Source organism: Ursus arctos, unplaced genomic scaffold (assembly GCF_023065955.2).
Source record: "Ursus arctos isolate Adak ecotype North America unplaced genomic scaffold, UrsArc2.0 scaffold_3, whole genome shotgun sequence".
NCBI classification, from domain to species: Eukaryota; Metazoa; Chordata; class Mammalia; order Carnivora; family Ursidae; genus Ursus; species Ursus arctos.
In genome coordinates this window covers 17,498,684-17,511,505 of record NW_026622985.1, presented here as the reverse complement: position 1 = coordinate 17,511,505, position 12,822 = coordinate 17,498,684, and the positions used below count along the sequence as shown (strand labels likewise).

At 44.4% G+C, this 12,822-nt stretch overlaps 1 long non-coding RNA gene across 2 annotated transcripts in view; it reads left to right on the top strand.

The window, feature by feature from the left end:
* The window catches only part of LOC113258717 (uncharacterized), a 44,547-nt gene extending 31,944 nt beyond the window's left edge, over positions 1–12,603 (top strand). For both annotated transcript variants that reach the window (XR_008956262.1, XR_003317337.4), the window contains exons 3-5: positions 3,523–3,592; positions 3,864–3,955; positions 11,878–12,603. This is a non-coding gene — a long non-coding RNA (uncharacterized LOC113258717). The remainder of the gene's footprint in view (positions 1–3,522; positions 3,593–3,863; positions 3,956–11,877) is intronic.
* The last annotated feature ends 219 nt before the right edge of the window (positions 12,604–12,822 follow it).

The following is a 12,822-nucleotide window of genomic DNA, read 5'->3' as shown; positions in this document are numbered from 1 at the left end:
TATATTTTTATTCCTCTATAATTATGGCATTGATACATTCACATATTGCTTTTTTTCACTCAGTACTTTCTCTTCTGCGTTCGTCACGTTTCTATATTCTTTATTATTAACATTTTATAGGGTACATAGTATTTTGTTGAGTAGCCTTACTATGATTTACCTTTATATTCCTCTATTGTTAAGCCTTTTGATTGCTTCTAAAGTTTCAATATTAGAAATGGTGCACCATGAAATTATTTCTGCATATAACTTTAACTTCCTTTGGCTTATTTACTCAAAATAAAATTCCCATAAATGTTTGGATCAAGGGGCCTGAACATTTTAAGGCTCTTGAATGCACCATTAAATTGCTTTGGTAAAGGACTCTATCAATTTAGGCTGCCAGCATGGGGGGGTAGGGGTGGGTGCATCATTTTCAACAATGTGCCAGCACCGAATTTCATCATTTGAAAAAGGTTTCCAAACTGTACAGCTATAATCTAATTTAATAGAAGCTAATAAGTTACTGGGTCCGACTTTGCGCATGCATAACCTTTCTTCTCCATTCCCACTCTTTTGTAAACTCCTGGAGGGCAGCTTACAAAGCTTGCACATCGTAGAAAATCAATGATTACTTTTTGAAAGCGATGAAGGATTCAGGCAATCCTCTTCCTGATAATTCTTTGTTTTCTAATAGCTGTCTTTTTAAAAAATCAAGTAAATTACACTTTATTTCACTTATGTTTGTAGCCTCAGAGAGCTGTTTGCTGGAAAAACGTATGAAGATTTTGACTTGGTGGGAAGCAGACCTCCCCACCACAGAAAGAAGGTGGCTATATCCACGCTCTTTTCTCCAGCCCCTCTTTGTGTCTCCTGTCTCCCAACACCTGAAGAGCCGGCTCCAGGCGAAGCCAGAGAAAGCTATTTGCAGAGTGTATGGGAGGAAAAGGAACAGAGACAGGCCCCTGCTAAGCTATGGAGCTCAGTTTTGACTCCTGCAAGCAGAAAAGGGTTGGTGCATGTCCCCATGTACTTGTATTTGGTCCCATCGATTGAGATCTTGGGGATGAAAAACTGCTGTGAGTTCAGTAATGTTTTTAAGTAACTACCTATGTATTCTATTGATTACAATAGGGTCCACGTCAAGTTCAAAAATAGTAGTAAAAATCTGCAGGAGGCCAACTTATGCAGCCATGCACACAATGTTTGGTGTACATTTGCATTCTCGAGTTCTTTAGGTGTCCTTCTTTGCCCAAGTTGGGAAATGCTGCTCTGAGAATAAGCCAATGTCTTAATATAATGGAGAGGTGCTTACTGAGTTCAGATGACTTGTAACCAGTAATTGACTAGTATTTAATACTCTAAGCTACACCCTCCTCCCAAGCCTAGGAGCTCCTCCTTACTCTTTAATATTTATTTATTTGAGAGAGAGTGAGCAAGAGAGAGAAAGAGAGAGTACGAGCCAGGGGAAGGGCAGAGAAGCAGACCCCTCACCGATCAGGGAGCCCGACGCAGGGCTCGATCCCAGGACCCTGGAATCAAGACCTGAGCTGAAGGCAGATGATTTACTGACTGAGCCACCCAGGCACCCAACTCAGCATATATCATATCACAGATTCTTAAACTCAAGGAAACAGAGAGGTCATAATCCAGAGGTATCCAGGCCTGGCTCTCCATCAGTCTCTTGGCAAGCTTTACTAACAGACATATTCTGACCCCTGACTTGTCCAGACTCATCGGGACTGCATGTGGACCTGAAACCTGCACGTGGGAAAGCTCTCCTTGTGCCTCTAATGATCAGCCTGGGTTCGGAACCACTGACCGCCCCCAACTCCCAAGGCCGGCTTCCCTTGACTATCCTCTCTGGCGGGTGGTTGCACAAGCGTCACTGCATGACCTCTGACCCGGCACACTCACAGCTTTTCACAAGTGGTCAGAGTTGAACCAGTTCTTCCTTAGGGCAAATTGAAAGACATTTCCCCTACAAACGTTTCTATGGATTGGTCTCAACGGTACCTTTTAGAGCAACACAGAAAAACGTTTCTCCTGTTTTTTCCCCCAAACACGTAAAGATAGCTACTGTTTTCCTTCTCAAGATCTCTGTTCTCATTTCTGGGCTCTGAGTCCTGATTGCTCTGCCCTGAATATGGTTAAAGTGAGGTTAAAGTGACAAGGTGGGTGGCTGGTTAAGTGCATAAGCTGGACTGGTTAATTAGAGTGGACACTTGACTAGCAGTCAGTGGGATGAGCTCAAGGATCCACCCTACAGATGCATCAAGGGGCCAGGACAGATCAAGAATGGGACAAAAGCAGATGTTCCTTCAGGGAGCAAAACCGGGAAGCAGGAGAAGACTGGAGGCTGATGTTTGATTGAAACTAAGAAGCCTAGAAAATCTAAGAGTCGGGAGGGTGAGGCTGATGTGAGTTAAGAGTGGGGATGGAGGGGCGCCTGGGTGGCACAGCGGTTAAGCGTCTGCCTTCGGCTCAGGGCATGATCCCAGCGTTGTGGGATCGAGCCCCACATCAGGCTCCTCCGCTATGAGCCTGCTTCTTCCTCTCCCACTCCCCTTGCTTGTGTTCCCTCTCTCGCTGGCTGTCTCTATCTCTCTCAAATAAATAAATAAAATCTTAAAAAAAAAAAAAAAAGAGTGGGGATGGATCTTGGAGGAATAAGCTGCCTCCTTGGGTCTTGTATAATAGGACAACTTCATTCCCTGCCTCAGCAAATGACACCAACTACCCAACTGTCCAAACCAGAAATTTGGGGGTTCTCCTACAGTGCCCCTGCTTCCCATTGGCCAGTTTAATCACCAAGCCCTATTCTTTCTACCTCTAATATTTCCCCAAACTGCCTGTTTCTCTCCAGTGCTCTGTCTTCACCCTGGCCATTGTCATCTCACTCTGGTTTTGTTTTTGTTTTTTTTAAGTAATCTCTATGCTCAATGTGGGGCTTAAACTCAGGACCTCAAGGTCAAGAGTCAAGTGCTTTCTCGCTGAGCCAACCAGGCACCCCTGTCATCTCACTCTTGAATCACTACACAGCCACCTCATTGGTCCTCTTGCCTACAGATTTGGCTTCCTATTAAGTCTCCACAATGTGGATTCAGTCCTTATTTTGAAACACAAAGTGGATCATATCTCTCCCCTGCTTCAACAGCCTTCATTGGTTTTCCTATGACCTTCAGAATGAAATCATGCCCTTTAGCATGAAATGGCTGCTCCTCCTTGGGGGTACCTCACGTCCCACTTCCTCCCACCTTATTTCACCCACCTCAGGCTCTGGTCATCTGTGTTCTGGGTGGTCATTTCATAGATGCTACTGAACATATTGCCCCTGGCACCAGAAATACCTGCCCCAACCTTACCCCCATGCACCTGACTCATTGCTAGTCTGCTCAGCGTGCCTCCCCTGCCTACCACCTGCTCCCTCTCCCCATTATAAAGAACGTGACCCTCTCCAAGTGCCCTTATCTTATTTCTTTCACAGGATATAGTTACTGCGTATTGTAATAATTGGTTTATTTGCTTGCCTCTCCTCTACAGTGTGAGCTTCTTGAGGGCCAGAAAACATCTTGGAATCCCTAGTGCTTAGCACAGAGCTTGGCACATCAAGGTAAATGAAAAATATTCATCAAATCTAGGCACTCATACATTCACTATTAATGAATGAACAGTCCCTTTGAAAGACCAGCCCTTTAAATGGTCTCTATCTTGAAACATTATGTCCCCCTACCCAAGTTCAGTCTATTGGGTCATGATACTTATTGGTGACAGAGGGCATTGTTATTTAGAGGTTATGTATGTAGAAGGTACAATACCAGGTCACATCTCCTAGTTCACCAGGAATTAAAACATTTTTGGAATCCTTTCATATCTTTCATCAGGAGCGGAGGCAGCCAGGTGCTATGGGCATGACATGGAATCAAGCTTGGTTGCCAAGAGGAGGGGATGATGAAGAAGCAGATGAATTTGAGGGGTAAGGAGGATCTATGGCCCCAGTCCCCCAGAGTGGCTGACTTAGGCAATGGGAAATAGGACTAGAGAAGAGTCAGTCACCATCTTAGAGTTTTGGGTACATAGCAGAAATGGCAGAATTGGGGCATTTTGGTGGGTATCTGTACTAGGTTCCTAACATGGAGAATTTCTCCAGAGAGACAGTTTGTTCACCCTAATCTCATAGACAGACCTGATCTGGTGCAAGATTATGTATGAATTGGCCTGCCAATGGGACATTTGCACTGGCAGTTATTTTTAACATGATGGCTTTAAGAGATCTGGGGGCTGGCAGGAACTGGCATAAATGTAGCAGAACAAATGGGTATGAGAGGGGAAATTTAACTGTGGGGAGAAGGGATAGCTTGGTGATGGTGGTAGTGGAGCATAGAGAAAAAGTCATCTTTAATTTCTGCTTTGCAACAATTGGGGTATAAACTGAGGCTACAGTACAGAGGAACCCACTTGGGAGGATTCATGAAAATGAAATGCATTTCACATACGCATCTGGGCAGTCATAGCTGCCGTGGGTTTCTTGTAGGCCTGATAGAAAATGAGCTATGTTAGTAGATGCATTAGCCAATATGATGAATAGTGGTGAAAGACTCTGCCTTGGGGAGCTCGGGATAACACCAGTTACACCCACAGCCTAGTTACTGGGTTAAATTACTGGGAATGTGGCAGAGACTCAATGAAGAGCTGACCCAAGAACACTCCTTGAATATGTCCATTTTTTGTTGGCATCTCCTTATAGAACTGCCAGAAGGTCCAATTTATAAAATATAATGGTGGTGCCAACTGAGAAATAAGACACAGCCACGGTGTCTGGGAGTTAGAAAGTGCACCCTGGGGGTACCTGTGTGGCTCAGTCGGTTAAGCATCTGCCTTTGGCTCAGTTCATGATTCTGGGGTCCGGCGATCAAGCCCCGCGTTGGGCTCCCTGTTCAGTGAGGAGTCTGCTTCTCCCTCTGCCCCTCTCCCCACTTGTGCTCTCTCTCAATCTCTCTCTTAAGTAAATAAATAAATAAAATTAAAAAAAAAAAAAGAAGGTGTACTCTATGGTTGCCTCAGTGGCCAAACAGTGGCCGCTGGTCTGTGCCTTTTGCTGCTGCTCTCTGCTGAAAAATGCAAAGACAGCAAGGATGAGTTGTGACAAATTTCTGGGCGATCTTGTGCATTGAGCCTGCTGCCTTGAACTGGCCGGGGAGGCAGTCCTCTGGGCCAGAAGAGAAAACCTATGTTTCCGGACGCTCAGGATGCTGTGTGTGGTGATGTTGAAACAGTAGGTCTGATGCTTGGTCTCAGCATCTTAGACTCTGGAAATGGGTTTGCAGTGGTCCATGCACAGTGGTATGATAGACTGTCTGATTCCTATCCCTCTAGGTGGGATCTACAGCATCAAAATGTGACCTTGGTGGCCAAGTTCTCCTTTTTCCCAGATGGTCTCAACCTGCCCTGTCCAATATGGAAGCTAGTAGCCACATTTATATTAAATTGAAATTGATGAATCAAAATTAAAAATTTGGTTGCTAAGTCACACTAGCTGCATTTGAAATGCTCTGTAGCCACATGTGGCTACTTGCTCCTGTATTGATCAATGCTGATTACAGAACATTTTCATCACTGAAGAAAGTTCTGTGCGACAGCACTGGTCTAGATCTCTTTGAAGGAGAAGAATTTGTAGAAAGTCATGCTCCTGCAGGGTCGCCATGTTGGTGATATCTAGACCAGGAAAGGACAGGAAATAGGGAAGGGGTTCTCCTTCTCCCTGGAAAGGTTGCTGTGAGTCAGAACAGAGGTAAATAATTTCTTCAGGTCTTTAAAGATCCAGTGGATAACTCCTCAAAGGTATACAATTTTGGTAGCTGCTTTTTGTGGAAGGTCCTCAAAATATAAACACGGCTCATCTTGGAGCTGAGTGGGATAGGTGTGTAGGGGATGGTGTTGATCCATCTGGATGCCATACTTGAAGTTGATACAATCCAGAAATTTGACTCCCACCAGTGAAAAAGATGTACTTCTATAGTTTTGTATTTCACCTGTAAATCCAGAGGCATGTCAGGGCCTTTTAGATAAGGGGTGAGAAATTAATAGATACTGAAATCGTTTCCCTAAAAGATCATGCCTAGATGATAGTCCTCTCTCACAGTGTGGGTCTCAATAAATACTCTTTGATGAATAATTTGTTCCATAATGCTATTAAGCCTGATAAATGAAAGATGGCCCTTCCCTTAAAAAAATTGAAATAGATGATACCAATCTCATAAACTCTAATTCACAAGCCCAGGGATTATGAGAGGCACTGAAAGTATGAATGGCGTTAAGATTACTTTTTATCTTTGGGGTAGGCAGAATAGTGGCCCCCAAAGATATCCATGTTCTAATCAACAGAATCTGTGAATATGTTACTTTACATGGGAAAGCAGACTTTGCAGATGTGATGAAGTTAAGGATTTTGAGATGGGGCGATTTTCCTGGATTATCCAGGTGGGGTCAATGTCATTACATGAGTCTTTAAGAGCAAAAGTGGAGAACCTTTCTGAGTTGTGGTCCATAAAGAAATGTGACGAACACAAGAAGAATCAGAGAATTGTAACATTGCTGGGTTTGGAGACAGAGGAAAGGGCACGGGCCAAGCAATGCAGGTGGATGGCCTTTAGAAGCTGGAAAAGACAAGGAGACAGATTCTCTCATAGAGCCGCTGGCAAAAATACGGCCCTGCCCACCTTGATTTTAGACTTCTGATCTATGGAACTCTAAGATGATAGCTTTGTGTTGTTGAACTTGCTACCTTTGTGGTAATTGTTAATAGTGGCGGTAGGAAACTAATTCATTTTGTATAGAGTGGAAGATTATTAAATAACTTATTTTGAAAAATATAACTGTTAAGAAGATAGAATATTCATGTTCACTAATTAGTACATTCTTAGCTTGTAACAATTATGTATGAAGCCAAATTATAATACAATCATTGCTTGGTGAGCACAGAAAGCTTGCTTAGTGATTAGGCTGAGCCCAGAGGCTATTATGTCTGCTTCTATCCTTTACTTATCTGGGGTATAAGGCCTCTGAGAGTGTAATCTGGTAGAGAACACGACTGCCAAGACCTGGCCTGGTGAATTAGGCAGCAGCCATGCATGACTGTGGCATTGAAAGCCTTCTACCCGTTTCATAGCCTTAGCTCCCTGGTGTTATTTTTTTCACAAAGATGACCAAAGAAGATAGATGGCAAAACTTGGTTTTGATGAACTCTTCATGGCGGTGGTGGGTGGGTCGCATGGGATCTGCGTCCCAGTGCACACCAGTGTGACCTTGGTAGTAATGTTCATCACGGGCAACAAAGTCAGGATCATGGCTTCTGAGGACTCCGCACGTTTCAGTTCCCACACACAAAATAATTAATAAAATTGATATTCATTCTTAGCCTTGGCTCAGATGAGAATACCCCTGAGCCTCCTAGGCTCTCCAAGTGTCCTCGATAGACCATGGCTACGACCCAGGGAGATGGAGCTCAGCAAATGATCCCTTATTTTGCTATGGCACAACCCCTGCTTGACTTCCAGAAGGCATCGCTTCACCTTTGTGGAGAAAAGATGTGATAGCTGCCATGAGGGACTCAGGAATTCCGCCCACCAATTCCAACTTCTACTGGCTGGCTGACCATTTGCCCGCTTTTTTCCCTGTTTGTATGTGAACTTGACTTCACATACAAAGTTAGAACGGCAATTATACTTAAAATGAACGCATTAAAAAGTTGAAATATCATCTTATAGACAAGCACTCTCCAAAATTCCAGAAGGTATTTAAATAGGTAACAGATATTGCCACCCATCTCTGGACAGAGAGAATAACAGCATTACTGAAACTGGCTCCCAGACAAGTATGGACCATCTGCTTCCATGTCTTAGCAAAGAGACGAGGTTATGATGTAGGCATTGTTGGTGCAGCAATTCATGGATAGTGGTTCCTTATAACAATGCAAAATTGGGCTCGCATTTTTTTTTTTTTTTTTACTTTGCAAGGGAGCTAATGACTTTTGTCCTGTCCCTTGAGAGCTACCACTTAGAGTATTGACATTATAGCCATTTATTCCAAAAGACACCAGAGCTGGGGATGAATATAAGCCTCTTCACAAAACAAGGCACCTCAAGTTCATAGATGGTGTCCGATGTTGGTCTACGACTGATCTTAGTTAATATGACAACATCACTTCCTGAAAGTGATGAAGACTTGGTCTCCTTTACCTCGGGCAGGGGGGACCAGGAGTGCTTCCATTTCATGGCTCAATCTGCTATGCCTGGGGCTTGAGCCAGGACAGGGTCCTGATTCCTGCTGCGGGGCTGGGCTGGGCAAGGCACGGCTGGGTATACAGATGAGAGGAAGGCAGAATTGAGGCTGCAGGTAGGAGTGGTGCTGGGTAAGGGGCTGGCTAGCTTAGAAGGAGGTTGGCAAACATTCGGTCAACAGGGCTGGGAATTAAGACTGAGGACTGGACTGAGGGTAGGTTAGGGGTCCCGGCAGCAACACAGTCGGGACGAGGGGAGAAGCATGCAAGCAAAGCTAGGCTGAAAGAGGTCTGAGATGGAGCTGAAGCTGGCTAAGTAAGTACACAGCAGGTAAGCTGAGGTGGCAGTAGGAGGCGGTGGGGTGCCATGGTCAAGAGCATGGGTTTTTCATTACATGGAAGACTTGAGCTTAATCCTGTCCTGCCAGTTACTAGCAATGTGATTTGGGTCAACTTACTTAAATCTGTCCCAGTTAAATCATCTCTAAAATTAGAATAATAATACATATCCTGCTGGTGATTTTAAGAATTAGAAATAATGCAGGGCGCCTGAGTGGCTCGGTTGTTTAAGCATCCGACTCTTGATTTTGGTTCAGGTCATGATCTCAGGGTTGTGCAATGGGGCCCCATGTCAGGCTCTGCACTGGGTGTGGAGCCTGCTTGGGATTCTCTCTCTTCTTCTCCCTCTGTCCCTCCCACCCCCTCTCCTCCTCTCTTAAAAAAAAAAAAATTAGAAATAATGCATATGAAGCCCCTTACACACTATTTCTTCAACTGGGTTCATGGTTGTACTTTTAGGAGTCCAAATGTTCTCTACAAAATTTTTGTTCTCTGTTCTTAGCTTATTTTTTAAACACAGACTTTATTTTTTAGGGGACTTTTCAGTTCATAGCAAAATTGAGCAGAAAACAGAGTTCCTATATACCCCTACCCCACACATGCACGGCTTCCCCCAAAATCAACACCCCCCAGCACATTTGTTACAGTCAATGAACCTACACTGACACATCAATATCATCCAAAGTCCCTAGTTTCCATAAGGGCTCACTCTTGGCGGTGGCGCGCATTCTGTGGGTTTGGACAAGCGCACCATGACGTGTATCCACCACTGAAGTATCACACATAGTCGTTACACTCCCCCAAAATCCGCTGTGCTCTTCCTATCCCCCTTCCTCCCCCCAACCCCTGGCAACCACTGATCTTTTTACTGTCTCTATAGTTTTGCCTTTTGCAGAATGTCATATAGTTGGAATCATATAGTATCTAGTCTTTTCGGATTGGCCTCTTTTTACTTAGTAACATGCATTTAACATTCCTCCATGTCTTTTTGTGTCTTGATAGCTCATTTCGTTTTCAAACTGAATACTATTCAGCAGAATACTATTCTGCTGTCTGGCTGTATTTAGCCACTCACTACCCAGTGCTTTGCAAACAAGCAATCTATGGATCTCTGTCTGGGATGAGTGTGGATTCTTGAGGACTCAAGAGTTTAGAATTTGAGAAACACGAGCCTGGCATATAGTAGGTACTCAATAAATGTAAATAATTAACAGCAGGATTATTACTCCTATAAGAGAAGCTAAAGGTATAGTGAAGCAGGGCTGGGCCGAGACCTGCGTTCATAAGATCTAGCCTGGCAAGGAGAGTCTTGTCAACTGGGTTTGTAGGCAGACCTGCTTTTTTGTGTGCAGGGCGGGTTTGGGCTTCCCTGGACAGCTGCCTCAGGCTGCCCAGTCTTCAAGGGGCCCATCCCCGGGGCACATGCGAGACACTGCCATGACCTGACGGTTGCTGACAGCCCTTGCTTTGAAACTTGGAGCATTTTTTTCCTCCTGGGTTTTCTGGCCATGTTCCCTCAGTCCATGATTTTCAGAGATTACAGTGTGATTCCTCAATTACCCCTGCGAGGTCTTCCTGTTCCCTGGACTGTAATTCATGAGGCCTGAAAACCTGAGCTCATTTAGAGCTGCTCGGGGCTGCCTCTCCGTGTCCCCATCCATCTTCAGCTGCTGGTCCCTCTTCGCCGCCTGTGTTCTCTTTCACTGGTGCTGTACATTCTGCTTCCAGATGGCAGGGGACAGAAGGACAAGCGTGCCTGGGCAGATCCGTCATCTGTTCCTCATCTACTCCAAGCCCTCGTCTTTCTTGTTCATCTTCTTGTCCCAAACACCATGTTACAAGGTCCATTTTTTGCTCTCTGGGTGTTTCAAGGAGCTGTCAAGCCCACAGCCTCTTCCGCCCCGTCCTCCTTCTGTACCCCTCTCCCCACCCCCTCACCGAAACATCCCCTGCACTGACACAGGGGGTTTTAAGGTATCTCCTTAATGCTCATTTGGATTATGCCATGTTATATTTCCAGAATTTCATTTTTTAGAGCCCTCTATATTTCGAGTCGTATTTCCTCTTAGTGCTGGTGTTCTCGACCTTGGCTGTACATGGGAAGGATTCAAGCAACCTTTCAAAAGCACCGATGCTTGGTCCCAATCCAGACCAATTGAACCAGATCTCTCGTGCCCGGGCATGGGTATTTTTACTTTAAGTTTGCCCAGACGATCACAAAAGAAAAAAAAAAGGTAAAAATGGACTTCGTCAAAATTAAAAACTTCTACTCATCAAAAAGACTGTTAAGAAGGTATAAGTCACAGACTGGTTGAAAATATTTACCACACATATATCTGAGAAACAACTTGTATCCAGCATATCGTAGCAATTCCTATAATTCAGTAACAAGACAACCAGCGGCCAAAAAGCTTGAATAGGCACTTCACAAAGGAAAATATATAAGTGGCCAATCAGCATGTGAAAATGTGTTCAGCACCACTGGGCATCAGAGAAGGGCAAAGTAAAACCAAAATCAAAAGCCCACTAACAGTTAAAGTAAAAGACAAACCTGACAACATGAGGATGGAAAGTGCTAGACCCCTCACAGGCTTCTGCTAGGGGACCAGAATGGTGTGACCATGTTGGTCTGGCAGTTCCTCACAGAGTGAAACACACACCCACCTCAGGACAGAAACACAACATCTGTTTTTATCCAAGAGAAACCAAAACACACGTACACTCAAAGACTTCACAGCCACATTAATAACAGCCCCAAATTGGAAACAATCCAGATGTCCCTCAACTGGAGACAGAAGGAGCAAACTGTGGTCTGTCCCCACTGTTACAGAGAAGAGGTCCCGATTCATGTGACAACATGGATGGACCTGGGAAACATGAGGCCGAGTGAAGAAGCCACACACAAAAGATGACCTACTCTGTGATTCCGTTTATATGAAGTTCAAGAACCATCATAACCAAGATACAGAGAAAGGAACAGAACGGACGTTGCCTGTAGGAAGGCACAGCCCATTTGTGACCAGGAAGTGAGTGAGGGATTTTTCTGGGGTGACAGACATATCCTATATCTTGATAGCAGGATGGGTGACAAGCATATGCATTCATCTAAGCTCATATGCAGTGTGGGGTCTTAAAGATTGTACATTTAGTTTATTTAAATTTTACCTCAACCAGGGAAATTCGATGAATAAATATTCCCCACATGATTTTGCTGCTCAGGAAGGGTTGAGAGTCACTGCTAGGCCTCAGTTCATAAAATGTCTTCTGTCTTTTCCCTACAGTGTGAAAACCTTCTTTCTCCAGGCCCCTTGTTTGCCAGCACCCTGCATTCCAATCTCTTGTGCTGGGGAACCCCGGACCACCATGAGCATCAGACAGGAGAGGTCTCTCATTTCCAACACATCAACTACACTTCGTTGTTGGTCAAAATGAAATGGAAAATGGGGTCTCCTTGCTGAGAGAGGGAACTGTCAGTAAGACAACAGGAAAGGTGACCACCTGCTCTTCATGTGGGTCACCGAGACTTTAACAGATGTCTGGGGAGTCGAGGCCCTCTGGCCTCTTTATGCAAAGTTTCGTATTATGTTTTAGGAAAACATCTTTCATTCACTTCATCAGATGAGCATTTTTTCCCTCCTAGACTTACTGATTTTTCTGAACGTGTTCTTATTTAAAGTTCTGTGTCTCTTTTTGTTAGGTGCACTTCTCTAGAATAAAACGTGCTTTTAAAAATGACCATTTCCACTCGTGATCCTTTCCCACCAAGATCCCGGGGTGTCCGGGAGGATGTTTTTACCATGGTGTGCTATATTTTCGGGCTACTTAATGCCCAGCTCCTAGGTCTTGCCATATTTTCTGATCTCTGGAAAATGCTGAGATCTGATTTAGGATCTTTTTTGATCTTTTATCAAACAGCTGTGAGCAATACAGAAGTAATACATCATCTACTCAACAGCCTTAACCGCCCAGGATTCAGCCAATAACTAAAAAGTAAACCACAACGAGGCTTTGAAGACGCAAAATAGGTGGCACAAATTCCATACACTGTACTCAGAGGTGAGCCCCTTGGATTCTCATGGCCAATTGACTCTTACCTGAGACACAGGTGTAACAATCTTCACAGCCGGGTTAGAAGCGCCAAGTCAGAAGCAGAACAGAGGTACACTGATGGCTGTAAAAAGCTACAGCTGATGGGAAAGAAGATTGTCTTCCACTTTCATCTTATC